The sequence below is a fragment of the Passer domesticus genome, chromosome 1 (assembly GCF_036417665.1).
Source record: "Passer domesticus isolate bPasDom1 chromosome 1, bPasDom1.hap1, whole genome shotgun sequence".
In the NCBI taxonomy this organism is placed as follows: domain Eukaryota; kingdom Metazoa; phylum Chordata; class Aves; order Passeriformes; family Passeridae; genus Passer; species Passer domesticus.
In genome coordinates, this window is record NC_087474.1 from 50,248,578 (window position 1) to 50,264,827 (window position 16,250).

A 16,250-nucleotide genomic window follows, 5' to 3' on the forward strand; every position below is an offset into this window, starting at 1 on the left:
AGTATGGTATCCAGCCAAATACCAGTGCCCGGAGGATACACACTGGTGAGCCCAGCTTACCTCTGTTTCCCTCTTCCCTTCACTATCTAAAGCAAATAGTCAAGGTCTCATAATGGTGGTCACCAGGAATCAGGGGTTAAGGATCACGTCCTGACCATATTCTTTCATTCAGAGAGGGAAAAGGGATGTGCAAGAAAACTGTCCAAAATGTTACCGTTTTCACAATGTACAATCATTGAGCTACTAATCCTGTTTTCTTTGTACAGTCCAGTAGCAAGAAAGCTACTCAGCCATGCTTGTGCATGCACACAAAAGTTTGCTCTCTCCCTCTCTCTGTAGATTAAAGCTGGAGACACATTATTCCACAAATAATAAGATCATATATAAACCCTCTGGGCAATTTACTACAGGCAGATTGTGAGGAAGACAAGATAAAAAGTTCATAGAGATGAACTGAAACACCTTTATACAAAAGTTTGATTGTCTTCCCCTGAGTTCTGAGGAAAATTTTACTAGTGGCCTGGGTCTAAAAATGATTAAACTTTAGTGAACAAATCAAGTTAAAAGAATCAAAATTCTAGTTTTATTCCAAGCTGGTTTATACTAGGGTTTTCCCATTCACTACAGTAGACTAATTCTCAACTGACAGCACTTTCAAACTAGATCCAAAACTATATCTTCTATAGCTTAAAAGATAAATATCACAACTGAAAATAAATGTAGAGCATTAGAACAACTTGAAATTTTTCAATAATTATTCTCGCTCCAAAATTGTCCTTTACAGAAAAAAAAGAGAAATATTTAGAAAAACAACTTGATATTGTTGGTTTGGGGTTTTTTTTAATATTGTTTTTGTACAAGGTTTTCTAATGTTTATTGGAAATATTTTGGATTTGTTTTTTTCTTTGCTGACCTGATTTTAGCAAAAAGAAACATCTGGATATCCGCAGGGATAGTTCCAATTCAGCAGTTCAAAAGAAAAAAATGCAGATGCTTGCATTTTGCAAACAAATTGCCAAACCCCCAAAATGGATCTGTTTCACACAGTTTCAAATGTAAATTACATCAAGTAGTTCAAAATGTGTCATGAAACCTCATATTCTTTTTCAGCCACCTGTACAGACTAATTGATGTTACATCATCTCTGCCTTTTTTACAAACTGAATTTCTGCCAGTCACAGTTATTATGAATTTGCTGCCTGTTCAGGAGGAGCAGTCACAAAGGGAATTTAGCAAACAGAGGAATGACAGTGTCTCATTGAAATTACTCCCCCACAAAATTGGTATGAGGCAGAGAGTGTGGGAGGCACAGAGAGGATAATCTTCAGGTTGTAGATTGATAGGCACCACAAGGCCTGCTCCTATCGGGAAATGTCTGTGACAGTCACTTCATACAGACAGACCTTAATGCACTCTCTGCAATGATTTCTTCAGGCCTGTAACACCGGGGAATGATGTCACGCAATGCTCTGACGCACGTTTTATTGAAAGAAGTCTGATTACCTTTTCATGGATGCTGATTAAAATTTTGCTAGTGGTCTAAATGGAAATAAAAAATCCTAAGTTAACAAATCACACACAGCCAGAGAAATTTTGACTTTATTTCTAACAGCTTTAGATATACTGGTGCGTCCCCAGAGAGTTCAGGGAACTATTCTTGATTAATGGCCAAGAAAATTATCATGGGTGGCAAGTATAATATGAAAGTCAGCATTCTGATAGCTACACTGGTGGGAACAAAATTTCAATAATGTGATATATTTATGCTTATTAGGCTTATCATCTATTACAAAAGCAAGTGAAAGTCCCTACTGCACTCATTTGATTTCAGGAGCCACAAAGACACTGGATGAAAGACAGTAAATGAGTTTCATTTTTCACACCTTTCCTCCACAGCCACCAATAGCTCATCCATCCTGAGATGACATCCCAACTTGTGCGGGAAAAAGTGTTTTCCACTGACTAGATCATTCCCAGCCCAGGACACGTCCTTCATCTTTAGCTTCACGCTCTTGATTTTTGTGGTGTCAGGTCACTTGTTGCTGTGTACTCTGCTGAGTGTCTTCCTCTCCTCCTGAAGAATTGTGTGGGGTTCTGAGCCTCCCTGTTCTTAGTCCCTTTCTCTTCTTTTGTCTCATTTCCCCACATACTCTCATCCATGAGTAAAATTTCACCTGTTCCCTCTGCACTGGTAATTCCCACACCTTGCCTGCTCTTCCAGACCAGGTTTTGTCTTGCGCAAAATTTCAACTTGTCTCTGTAGCTGTTAACTAGAAATCTCAATGGTAAAAATAAAATTCCTATTTTTTGTCACCAAGAGACCATCAACGCCACCGTTATTGTTCCCACTGTTCAGGCTAGCATGAGACATCATCTTCAGCACAGCTTATTCCTTGGATTCACACATTTAGGGGACAGCAATGTCTAATAGTTGTCATATTAAGACAAAGCTTTTCCTGTCCATGTAATCAATTAAAATTTGTCATTCTGGCATCCTTTGTTTGGGGCCTCAACTACTGCAAGTTACTTTTCTCTGGCTTTGAAAAATTTGCCCTGAGGACGTGGATGCAGAATGCAGCTGCAGACAGTATTTTTTATGCTGTGACACTGTCTGTCTTCACTGCTGTGACAGACGCTTGGCTCCCAATTCTCTGCTGTGAAAAGCATTCACTGTGTCTCCTCATTTGTAAAGAGTACTCAGGCTGATTCCCAGCGCTCTGTCTTTCAAACGTAATTTCATATTGAAATAAAGCTGCCAGTGGTGGCTCAGTGAGCTGAGCCACAGACATAGTCCAGACAACATTTTCCCCTTTCTGCAGCAATGGTGCATTGTTAAGACCCAAGAAGTGGGTCAGTCAGGTCTCTCCATGGTCTCTTGTCTACTTCTTTAAGTCCTATGGGAGTGGAGAATTTTGCTCTGATGCGGGGTCCTTAACTCAAGTAATACCAGTAATAAGTTGGAAAAAATTAGAAAACTTGCTATGTCAGCACAGAAATATTCTTTCTCAAAAGCCCTACCTAGAAGAGGAGTTGAGGATCACTGTCCAATAACTGTCTCGTTAACACATGGCAACAATTACAGCTTGAAAAATAAGACAAAAGTGAAAAGCTACTTTTTCATCCATCTTAAATTCTTCCACACATAATGAGACAGGTGAAAAATGTTTTACTTGGAGGTAGATGTCGCTTCTGAAAGCTTTTAGTCACTAATTACAGAGAGGCTTTGCTTTGTAGCATACTTAATGTCAATTCTTCAGCAAATTCTGGTTTAAAAAATAGTTGTTATATTAATTGATATGTGATTAAGTTGCCATTTTTTCTAGGATTTCTGTGCTAAAGTATTTTTCTTGTCATTGTAGACCTATTCATGTTAAAAAACAATTATCTCTAAGGGGGTTGTTTCAAGAAGTTTAGAATGTTTTAACAAGTTAAAATTTGATAAATTGAACTATGCTTAAAGAAAAAAAAATATATATATATATATAAATATATATATACGCACATCACATCAGGCTGGACACTTCTCCACAGCAAGAAAAGCATCCAAAAATTTTTTTCTTGCCCCCAGTTGCAGGGATGAACTAATACCTGGGCCATCCTACAAAGCAGATTTTGTGGTTTTGACATGTCATGTACACAAATTTTTGTCTTCAGTTAATGAAGAGGGATAAAGGCTCTACCAGAATGCAGCTGAATTTGAGGTGTAGTGGTTGCCATTCTATAATCACTTATTCCAGGGCCTAAAATTGTAGCAGTGAAGCTTCAGTTTTTGACTATCTAATAGGAATAAAATTGCCTTTTACTATTGTAGTGGTTTAGGTTCACCAATTTGAGACTCACAGCCAATGCACCAATTAATGTTGTAGTTTCAGGACTGGTCAAATGTACATGTAACCTCTAGAATGATTTACACATTCCCTGCTGTGAGACAGGGTTAGGAGGAAGGCAAAGCAGGCTCAAAACTTTAAAAGGGTATAAAGAAAGCTTTATTAAAAATAACTAAAAGAATAATAAGAATAAGAATAAAATCTTTAGTAAGAACACTTCTCTTCCCCCCTACAACCTTTTCTTTCCCGCTAAAAACAAACAAAAAATTCAGTCAGTTTATCACCTCTGGAATAGTCTTTCATCAGTTCAGTTTGGGAGAGGAGTCTCTTTTGTCATGCTATAGAGACTACTCCACAATAAAACAGTTCTATTGTGGCTTTTAATTTCCACAAATAGCAGCTGCCCAGGAATCTGCAATTGTGAAGTCTCTCCCATCTCTTGCAGCCTTTCCATAGCTGCATTCAGGGGCCAAGTCAACTTATAGGGTACTATTTTATGGTACCCCATAAGCTGACATGAGCTGTTCAAGATGAGCTGTTCAAGGGCAAAGGTTCTCTTTATGTATCTCTGAGATCATCTTCGTCTCAGAGATGAACAGAGGTCTGCTTCTTCCGCTGGGGCTTAGGGTCTTCATCACTCTTCTCTCCCTCTGTTCAAACTTCTCATGGGATCACAGTGACTTCAACATCTCCTTGCTTTAGCATAGATGCCTTTGCTCATATCTACAATTTGAACACTTCATCCCCCATACCTTTCAATGAGTTACAGGGAAAAAGAGTATGATGTACCAATTATATCTTCTCCACAGCCTTACAAGAGGATTTCAACCCAGGACTGAGGCATCTCCTCAATTCTTCCCATCCGGGACTTGACTTCTTCTTCCTGACCTTCATGTCTCATGTTGTTCTCTCTGAATCTTCACTCTTTCATTCGAGAGAGAGAGAATTGATGTTTGTAGGTTTCATCTGTGCGCTAAAAGAGTTAATATCTCACCCAGGGCCTGCAGATGGTTACGTGACCCAGGCCGGGCAGTGGATGGAGCAGTCTCAATAATGGACCAGTCATCAAGCAGTCTCGATGACCCAGGCCACAGTGGGAGGGCTGTGTCTGGATCTCAGCAGGCCTGACCAGAACGGCGGTGGCTGCTCTGGCCACATGGGTGGTCTCCAGCCCCTGCTTCATTCAATTCCAGCAGCAGGCTGGAAAGCTGACGCCATTCCCCTCTCCCTGCCCAGCAGCCACTGGGGCCAGGCCTGGGCCTCTCTGGGCCCCATGGGTGGGCAGCGGGGCAGGGCTGAATGTTGGCAGGCTGTTATGAGCCATGGACCAGCCCTGCCTTGCCTGGGGGCCCCAGGGTGTCCCCTCTCCCGCCCAGCCACCAGGCGAGGTGGGAGGGCAGAGCTTCTCTCTCCAAAGGCCGGAAGTAAGATAGTTTTTCCCAGAGTTTTTGCATTTTTGATATGTGTGTTCACAGAGGCGTGTTCAGCTTTCAAGTGGTTTAACAAAGGATCAATATTCAAAACTAGTCACTGATTGGCTTTGTCAGGCACAGAGGAAACTGCTAGCAGTTCTCTTAGAAAATCACTTCCCTGACTAGCTTCTTCCCTGCTCACCAAAAATCAATTAATATAAAACCAGCACAACTATGTTTTCTGTTTCGGCTGCCAGTTATTTGGAGCAACAGTTATTTTAATAATGCATATGTGTCATACCTATAACAGGGCTTATCTTGCAGGTATTTCCCAATGCTATCGCACTACATATTGACAAAAATTAAGAATTTTTGAAAGGAAAAGAATTCTTCTTTTTGTCCTCCTTGCCCTGTTAGTTCTTCTACAATCTCTTTGCCTGCAAATAAAATTGAGGGTACTGTTGCTTTTCCCTTTGGCAAATCTCAGCTATATGTTCTAGCTGGCAGAGTTGAATTCAACCCCAGCTTCAGTATTTGCCCTAGTTTCTTCTTGGTTACAAAAGTGAAAGACTAAGCACTTTAGACTGATTCTCCAAAGGGATAATGAAGACTTCTGGGGAGATTGTAGTTTGAGGAATGTTTTTTTCTTTCTTTCTTTTTTTCTTTCTTTTGGAAATGCCAAAATGAATGAAAACATAAACCTCCTTTCCTCATATAGGAATGAATACTTATTATTGGTCTGGGGTGTTTTTTTGAATCTTGTCCTTTTTGAAGCAGGTCTTAATTGAGCATGTAGCTTTTACAAAACAATTTTTCAAGGAAGATATGTTAGGAATCATTAATAGGCTGTAGGCATAATTCTGTTCTGATTACTCATTTTCTTCTGTGGAAAATCTGAGGATAACTGGGATACATGAATTTACAATAGAGACTTGCTTAAATCTACTCACCCTGTGGTTAGCCAGATCATAGTAAAATAAACAGCAAGGTAAGTTACTTCAGTGAGTAGGAAAGGAGGCTAACCTGGTGGACTGAGCAGGTCAGAAAATGACTTTTCTCTGCAGGAGCTGAAATTGCTTAAATGACAAGTGCTTGATGAGATCTTTCCCTTCCCAAAAGAAGTCACGATCCAGTGCAGGATTTTAGAGAAGGTAGGGAATAATCTGATTAAACATGGGTAATTCCTGTGGAAGTGAGATGGGAAAATCTCAGAATGGATATGACTATTTCCTGGGGAATACAGTGAAGCTACCCAAAAAAATTGTTTTGATGTATGATTTCTTTAACATTTTCTTTTCTTCTGAAGAGCAGCAAAAACTTTGTCTGATACCTTTGGCATTGTTAAAATTCCTGAGACCTCCTTGTAATGGAGAGCTGGAAACTTTTTTCTTGTCCTAGAAATGTTTTTTTCAAAACTCTCTGGTGGGTCTTGCATCAGTCCATATCTTTGCATGACCTAATAATAAAGGAGAGGGGAAAAAATAACAAGCTTATATTTTATATGAGGTAATGTTGCCCCTATTCACAACCCACAAGCCATGATTTCTTCATTCTGCTCTAAAGGGTTTTGCAATGAAGCCATTCTTGAAGGCCAGAATATTTAGTTTGCTGCTCCTAGGTCACAGTTTCCAAGGTATTTTGGTGGTCAGGTGAAACTGCAGAATCAGGCTGCTCTGCTACCTTTATCACTATAAAGCTGTTCTCTAAAGGTGCTTAACAATCTGAGGTATTGATTTAAGCTTCCTGATTAGCAGTCTGATATAAAACACAAGGATTATAAATCTTGTGTAATATTTGAACAGGAGATAAATACTGAAGCTTCCAGATAAGGTTACTTTCCTTTCTGGAGGAAATGTTGCTGTGGTAGAGTAAGCTTCACACATTTAAGAGCATATTTGCAAAACATTTGTTACAAACTTAAATATATTATGTTTCATTTTTGATCTCAGGAATAAAACTGAGAAAATTAATTTATCAGTCTGAGGTGTTAAGTGAAAATCTACTCATTTCTTTTAGTAAGCAGCTCTTTGGGCCAATATATATAGTTTTGGCATAAATGATTGCCATTAAAAAAACATAATTTACCAATAGATATAAAATGTGGAGATGTGCTTTCCCTAACACTTTCAGAATGCAAAGCAACTGCACTAACTCAGATGCTGTGAGACAGCAACTACTGGTAATTTTGACTTTTTTTTAATGAGACTCGCTGCAAGTCTTAAATGTCCTCTATTCTTTCCACAAGTTCATTGAAAGGAAAAAAAAAAAAAAAACACCAAAAAAAACACACACAAAACCAAACCAAAAGAAAATCTAACCACCAGTAAAATTTTGAAGGCTGTTAATTTCTATTTGATGTTTACTGAGGCATATTCCACTGCTTAGGAGTGTATATAATCTAACAGCAGACAGTGCTTCAGCAGAAATAAAAATAATTCCAGAGAAAGACAATAATTTTGCTTAGAATGAACTGTATGAACCCACTTTCTATAGCACTTTTGACAAATTTAACCCTTCTGGGTTAAGTTTAGCCTAAAGGTACAGCATCAGAAAATTACTTGGATAGCTATTGAGAGCACATTTTAGAAGACTTCCCCTCCTGCTACAGCTCCTGGTGCCAGGTGATCCTAGGGTGAAATTCCTTTTCTAAATTTATCTATGTCCAGGTCACTGACATTTGCTCTTCCACAAACATTATCATTTAGCTTCAATGGCTCTTTCCCCTTCCCTTCCAACTGAAAGATCTCTCTGACTTTTCTTCTATACCCTTTCAGAAAGGAAAGCTGTGAATTGATGGTTCCAAAAAACAGAAAGAACCCTTTCTCATATGAATTATGGGGTAGTTATAGACAATAAAAACTAATACAATTAGTAATTCCTGTGGGAAGGTAAGATAGATGTTGTTCTGCCTTGTGCAGCATCCTCAAAAAAACAAAACAAACATCCCCCCTTCCTGAAAACCCCAAAGCCACGTTACCAGTTCAATTGCAGTTTCACAGTTATGACTGCAGTTAGTTATGTGTAGATGGAGAGACATCACAGCTAGATTTTATTTTTTTTTTAGGTCAAGTTGAGCATGATATTTTGACATATAGGTCAAGTTGAGCATGATATTGTGACACCTGGAAAATCAAGTTATGACTTAAAAACTGAGCAAATGTAATGTGTAAGTAATGGGAAGAGAATAAACAGACAACCAAAACACCATTTTCTTGAGAATTTTTTTTATGGCCAGGGCCACAGTTAAATGCAAAGGAAAGGTTCAGTCCAATGATTAACCCAGGAACAAGATGCTGCTGGTATATTAATTGACCTAATAAAGTATTCTACCTTAGGCAGCCTTTGTCCACATCCATTACATTACAGAGCAGCCAGTCAGTCAGAGTAGTTATAATTCACACACACAAAAACTGTGTTAAGATAACGGATGTGATGTGTCAGACTACATAAACTGCCAAAATCGAGCCAAGAATTCCAGCCCTGAGTCAACAATACTTTAAAATGTAGGGGCCAAGATTTAATCACCCCATTCTTAATTAATTCTGGTTTACCTGCATCACAGTGGTGAATGCTGCACAAAAAAATGATGCTTCCTCAGTTGCTTCAGGATGGTAATTAAAGTCCTATAACTTTCCTTTTCAGTAAGTTCTTTTCTATTTGATGAGTTCTTTTATTATTATTAGCTTAAATGTTTTTTTCACAAATCATGTGTCAGACATTTTTCTCAGGACAGGTCACTAAGAGAATACTTAATGAGGTCTTTAGAGTCAGTGCAACCCTTTTTAGGGTTTAGCAAAACTTCAGATTACTTATATTAAGCATCCCTGAAAATCTTGAAGTCTTCATATGAAATTCATTAGTAGGTAAGTGATGGCCATTTAACTTTTCTCTCCACCCAGAAGATGACCAGAATATTGGAAGAAAATCAGTGAGAGGAGGTGTCAAAATATCCAGCTCAGTTACCAGTTCAGTCACTCCATACACAATATCACATAAACACAGGTATGTCAGAATGATTGTGATTCTTTTCTTTACAACATATACAAGCAGAAAATAATCAGTAATGCAGGGTTTCAATTATTTAATGAATAATCACTTACTCTATAATTAATGTTACTCTGCAGAACTGCAAAAACATGGTCAGTTGTTAAATAACCCTACTTTACTATTATGGTTTCAAACTGAGCATCTCGACTAAATTAAATAATTTTAAAAATATTATTCTCTTTTTTTAGACTTTGAATGGTTTCTAGAAAATAATCTCCAATGAGAAAGTATATCCTATGTGTTAAATAATAGCTTTGGGGTTTGTAACAATTTTTTTCTAAAATAATCAAGAAACTAATATACTAAGCAATTGCCTTTGGAATTTGTGTTTTCTTCCTTTGCAACTATGTAAAATGGCACTTAACTGTAAATCCAAAAATCTAGTGCATACTCAAATTCCCTTTTGGATCTAATGGAAAGTTTTGATCAATCTATTTTAATTTAAAAACATAGATTACCTTTGTATTTATATTTCCCATGGCAAAAAAAACCAAAACCAAACCAACAAACAAAAAAAACCACAAAAAAACACCAGAAGAAAAAAACATAAACAAACAAACAACAAAAAAAAAACCTACATCAAAACTTGCCCAACAATGTTTTTATACTTTTATTTTGTCCAGAAACATGGGTACAAGGGAATGAGGCACAAAAATTGAGAACTGAGCTAAATTTATTGCTCCTCTAATATACTGGGCCAGTCATAATGACACTTACAAGCCATGAATGCTCTTGGTATTTCTTCAGGAGAAAAGTCAGAGAGATGGAAGGAAAGGAAGAGCAATCAGCTTCCTAACAGAGCATCACACTCCCTTTGCCTGGGAGGAGGTCCAGCCCTCTGAATTCATTTACCTCCCTCCTTCTGAGGTCTTCTGATCTTTTTATTTAATATTTGAATTGCACTATCCCAGAGGCACTGGCTGTGTTTTCTGTATAAACTTGAGTCGACCCTAGATCTATGTGACCATATTTTTCTTTGGATTTTGTGGATGAATTCTTCTGTTTGTTTTTATGGTTAAGCTTATTAAGGAAAATTTTTCCACAAGGTACTTGATAGAATTATAGCACTTTGCCATTGCTGGGTTTCTGCCATCATATATCATACTGTAGAGCTCCAAACTTCACAAGGAAAAATAGAGACCATTTATTTAGTTACCCCATAAGACAATTCTGCTTCCATAGGCAGTGGCACCAATCTTAAATTTGCTGACACCAAACAATGGTTGATTCTGTCCTAACCCTTTCCTTCCCTTACCAATACTCCTATCATTCTTCTTCCCTGTTTTCCTGGCTCTGTGCTCTCCCCTTTCCACCTCAAGAGCTCATTAGACTTTTTGTGAGCCACTTTGATTCACTGTTGTAAAACAAAATGTTTAGTTCTCTTTTTTCCCCCCCTGGAGTTAGTGAATTAAAGAGGCTGTCAAGGAGGATAAAGTGAGCACCAGCGTGGAGAACATGTGGGAGTGGGAAAGGGGTAAAGGACATCCCCTTTTGGCAGCAGTTATCTGTTAATTCTCACCATATTTCACTACACCATGTCCCAGAAGATGGCCACGAAACTCTAGTATCACTTTTGATGATTGCAAATTACTAAATAACTCTTTTGGATTCTAGAGATCCTCTTCTACGCCACAGTTCCCTGGTAGCAAAATCAGTTGTGCCTTCTCTTGCCTTCAGCACTCATTCCCATGATATTGCCTGCCATAATATCCTACAGCTTTCACTGCTGCCATTTCACTTATTGTACAGTGGAATTGAAACCATATTAACAATGGGAAATGTATAGGATCAAAAGCAGGGGTTTTATTAGTTTTATCAGTATATCAGTTTTATCAGTTTTTTTTTAAAAAAACTGAGCAAGCCTGTAAACACCTTGCTAAACTCTTGGAAATGTAGTGACTTGCCAAAAAGCCAGAGGCTAGCAAGAATGCACTAATCAAGAAAGAAAATGCAAATATTCTTTTAGGGAAGCTCACAAGTATGTTGGCAAAGGAGGCATATTTATCATAATTTTTTTCAGTCTAACCATTCCCCCCACCTCTCCCCAACCAAAAAAATAAAAAAGCAGGGAAAAATCGTGCTATTTCATTGCCATATTTGCTTATTTGCTATAAACCCTTAAGTGAGATTCATTTTCCAAGAGGAAAGAAAACATAAGGTATAACTTAAGAAAAGACAAGTTGGGGGATTAGGTGTATTTAGGCAGGAGGTAAAAAGAGATTGGAGTGATGGTTCTGAAGAAACTCAAAGATATTTCAATTCTAAAAAATGGTAATTTGAGTCAACACTGTTTGCTAATCCAACATGGAGAATGGAAATCTAGATTGCTTTAAAATTCTGTAAGAGCTAAAATCCCACTTTTTTCATAATTCATATATGTAAATGTAGTTTGCGAATGCCTGCTAGGTACTAATGCAGTGTGTTCCATTCACCTAGAAGAAGATTTGTCACTGGAAATTGTTTGGTCAAGGAAGTAGACTTCATAGTACACAAAATCCTTTATCAAGCAAACTTATATTTTGAAAAAAATAATTAAAATAACAGAGACATTTTTCTTTAGGCAACTTTCCCCAAACTATCTTAGTCTTAGAGTCATAACAACTAAATTTGCTATGCCATATATCACTGCCAGCTTAATTCACAATGAGCTGTAATTCAGTATTGGCAGCAGTGGTAAATTGGCTACAGTCTGCTGAAGCTTTCTATTTTTTCCCCATATAACTTCTAGCTATCTTAGGGCACAGTTTGTTTGGAACCACAGATATGACTCAACATTTCTATTTATCTTCTTTTATTTCTAGTTTGTTTCATATTAAATATAATTCTGAATGTGTGCTAAATACTGATATGCCTGAACCTCACGAATCTGAGTCCAAAATTAGATGTGATTCTATATTACATGTCATTAGGTTGAATTCACCTGGCTGAGGCAACTGCCAGACCTAACCAAAGGTGAATAACCTCCAACACATGCCTGCCATGCTGTATCAGAGGTGAAGAAAGAGAGATGGTAGCAGTGGACAGGGACAGGAACTTCTACTTAAGATGGCAAAAGAACATCATTACACAGTCAGAGCTTGCAGGACTACATTTCTAAAGCTGCCACTAAGATTTAGTTCCTTATTGTGGGCAGGGGTAACAGGCCTACAAGAGCAGCAAGGGTATACATTTTTCAACACCGGATTGAGGTTGGTCTTTAAGCTTTGCAATGATCCCATACGAGAAAAAACCCTAAACCAGTGAAATCCTGCCTTATCATCTGCCCTTACCAAGCCCTCGTCTCTCAAAGGGTTTGCCACTTGGGTTTGCCTGGGGATGAAGCAAAGTCACTGAGGTTGTTGCCTTCAGTGGTTATCATCATCTCTCCAAACTTCCTATCAGGTGGTTCTTCTGCTGAGTTCTGAATGCCCAGAAGTGAATTCAGACCAGGAACTGAAAGGTTCAAGAGCAGTAAACTGCAAAGGAGTTTGTTTGTCTTCTCCAAATTTATGGAAGCCTTAGAATTCCAGATTCCTTCTGGGATGTGAATTTTAATTCCCAGGAGTGTGGAGGAAAACTATATCCCTTCTTCAACTCCATTTGTCTCTGGATAGCTAAAAATGGAGATTCATTTATCCCTAAATGTTTTGACCCTTTACTTTAAAGCCATAAATGACCCCTCTGGCACACAGAATAGGTAGAAAACATACTCTGTTCTCTTTCATTTTCCTCCCACACTTCTGCGTTTCTCATCTCCATTTTTTCTTCAGTCTCATTTTTTTTTTCTATACTATGAAGCTGTAAGTAGTTGAAGGAATGACAATGATATAAGGCTGCTTCTTGCTGTATCCTCCATCCTTTACATGGGTGGGTGGGTCTCTGTAATTGTAGTTGCTTTAATCAATTGCTCTCAGATACATACTAGTTGTCCTTTTTTTGGCAAATATTTTGAAGTTTAAGAGTACCTATTACCTATTTAAAATTAATACAAGCTTAGAACACACGCAAGTCTGTGTAACTTTTCATTTTTAATTTGAATCTATTCTCCCTAGAGGAGTCTACAATTCTTTATGAATTTATCAGTGTTAAATAAGGGAAAAAACAAAAACAAAAAAAACCAAAAAAAAAAAAAAAAAAAAAAACAAAAAAAAAAAAAAAAAAACCAAAACCAACAAACAAATGCCCTTATATATCTTAGATTCTCCTCTAAGGAAAACTGTTGAGAGTTTACACCTGAAAAACAGTGTTTCTCATTAAGTCAAGTTGTTTTGAACTGTAAGAATGTTCCACTATTCAGTAAAGATCTAATTTAATGCCCATTGAATGCCAAAGAAATAATCTCATTTATTTCAGTAAGCACTAAGTCTGCTCTTGCGAATAATTTTGATTCACATAGTAGCATTCCTCAAATCCAGAAATGGGTTGAGCATCAGTATCCACGGAAGCAGGGTAAAGATGAGTTCTGTTGCACAGATGAAGCAGAAACAATCTTGTCATCATTAGGCAGAAGTGACTTGTGATTATTTGTAAGGGTAGTTCAGGTAACTGCTAAAAAGTGAAACCCATGGGCAGACAGTTAATGTATAGGAAAGTCGACAAATACAATAAAAAAAGTGAAGTTAGAATTTACTTATGTTTTATAGAAAAAAAGAAGTTAAACCTTTTTCTGTAATTGGTAAATTTGTTTGTCTCTCTGAGTGCCAGTGGTTTTGCTAGAGTAGGGCTTTTGCTGGTTGGTCAGGTACTGTGTGTTATAAATTGTACAGAACTCTGCCAGCTGAATAGGTAAAGAAGATCTTTGATCACAATTTTCAATAATGAGACTAATTAATAAGTCTAACCAAGGTTGAACTTCACAAACCAGCAACCAGTGACCAAAGAGTAAGAGTTGGAGATTAAGGAGCATTTATCCATCTTTAAAATGTAAAAAATTAGAAACAAAACAAACAAACCACCAGCTGTTGCTACTGAAATAATGGAGTAAAGATACAGTAATTGGATACAGGCATCCCAAAGGAAGAACTCTTCTTCACTGATCATGTGCTTGAAATACTCTTTTGTGTGTCATCATGTGGAAGTATTGAAAGAAATAATGTTTTAGGGGTGCAGCTGGAGGCGAGGGTGAACTATGTGATTTAAAGACAAAATTCAGACGGGGAGAGCTGGACAGATCAAGAAATACAGAAATTTGCTGATCTGAAGAGCCCAAAGTGTGGATCACCAACTGATCTGGAACAGCATACACTTGTAGGACATGATGTTCCATGGTGGAAAACCATTCTGTTCTGGAGGAAGCGTGGGCAGAAATGAAGGTACAACAGCAGACAGAAGAAGCAGGGAGCTGCTTCAACAAAACTGTATGTTAAAACAGGCCGGCCACCAGAAGCACTCCAGAAAAAGGCACTGCCTGCAAAACAGAAACTGAAAAGCAGTAAGAGGTGAAATACTGTGATTATCCTGCAGCCTGGGATGATGAGATACAGCTTTGGATGACTTGTGGTACTTCCACTGCTTCATAGCTCTGCAGTTTTGCATCTCTGAGAAACTGCACCTGAGCTCTACAGAGAAGCTGACAAGGAAGTTGACTGTGGCTGGTCATTAGGAATCAGATGAAAAGACTCAGTGTGCACACACAACATTTTACATCCATCTCTACTGTCATCTGCATGAGAGAGATCCTTTCATAGTGCAGCAGATGAACTTACCTTTCCTCCCCAGCACAGCTTTGGCAGCTCTCTTGCAGCAGGAATTCATCACTTAAATCTCAGTCTTTATAATTTTCTTCTTCCTGCTGCTCTCATAAATGAAACTGGGATAGAAGTACTGGTAGATAATAGGAAAGAAATGTGGTGTCAGCCTTCAAAAAGAGAAAGATCGTAGTAATTACTGTCAAGAAAGTCTAGCTTCAATCCCTTTTAAAATACTGGAATAAATAACAGTTTCTAGCCATTTGGAAGATAGCAGAGGATCAGGAATAAGTGCAGCTTACAAAAACAAACTGTAGCTGTTACTTTTTGACAGAATTACCAAATGAGAAGACTATGACAGATCCCATGTAGGAGTTTTCTGCCTGTAATAATTTCATAAGAAAAGCTATATTTGCAATTAATTCTGAAAATGAAGTGTAATACCAGAGAGTAAAGATGGAAATAACACAAGAGATAAATGTCTAGTGAGACTGGGGTTGGGCACCTGAGACATATTTATCATGGTCTCTAAGGAGATCTGCAGTGTTTTAGAATGGTTTTATGCTTGGTAAAGCTCTACTCAGCTTGAGTGTGGGGCCCTGGAGTAGCCTTTTGTTTAAACTACTCAAAATGCTTGTCTGAGGTGTTTCTTTCCCACTTCCACTACCAATTAAATACAGGTTCCAAATGGTAGGTCTTTATTACCTTTATCTTCTTCCCTGTGTTCATGTCAGTTCCTCTTAGGAGCAGCTTGTCATTCTCATCCAGGGAGTCATAGCATATCAATAAGAGAAACAGAAAGAATGTATGATATTTATCATTCATTGCCTTAGCAATGTTCTTCACAGGGAAAAAAAAACCCATGGAAATTTTGGCTTTGCAGATAATGTTAATATAGAAGGAGTAGCAATACAGATGATTGCAGAAAGATGTAAAAGAAAGATTCTTAGAGGTATAAGGATAAAAAAAACTCATAAGAGATGATCAAACAATGCCACCTAATAATTCATCTAGAGAGGAATGACAGCTATTGAGAAGAGTTATATGAACACTAAATTAAAGAAGGGCAAAATTTGGGCCAAATATCAGGAAAGTTTTCCTACTAGTGAGATTTAGAAGATGTTGCAAAGGAATGATTTAAATTCACCACTTTTTAAGGTAAAAGCAGATCAAAATTCTTTAGAGAATATAAGCATGTGGGGAGATTAGGCTGCATGTCTGCAATTTATGAGCTCTGATGCCCAAAAGTATTATTTGAAGAAATCTGAAGTTCATAGCAACCTTCCCTTTCTCTCTAC

General features: G+C 37.8%; 1 long non-coding RNA gene across 2 annotated transcripts; it reads left to right on the forward strand.

Annotated features, from left to right (window-relative positions):
* Positions 1-5,133: 5,133 nt before the first annotated feature.
* Positions 5,134-9,242, forward strand: LOC135288021 (uncharacterized). Of its 2 annotated transcripts, none has more exons than XR_010351393.1 (3): positions 5,134-5,251; positions 6,304-6,390; positions 9,139-9,242. It is a non-coding gene; the product is annotated as an uncharacterized LOC135288021 (long non-coding RNA). The 2 variants fall into 2 exon arrangements; XR_010351392.1 differs by lacking the exon at positions 9,139-9,242 and adding an exon at positions 8,304-8,442.
* The last annotated feature ends 7,008 nt before the right edge of the window (positions 9,243-16,250 follow it).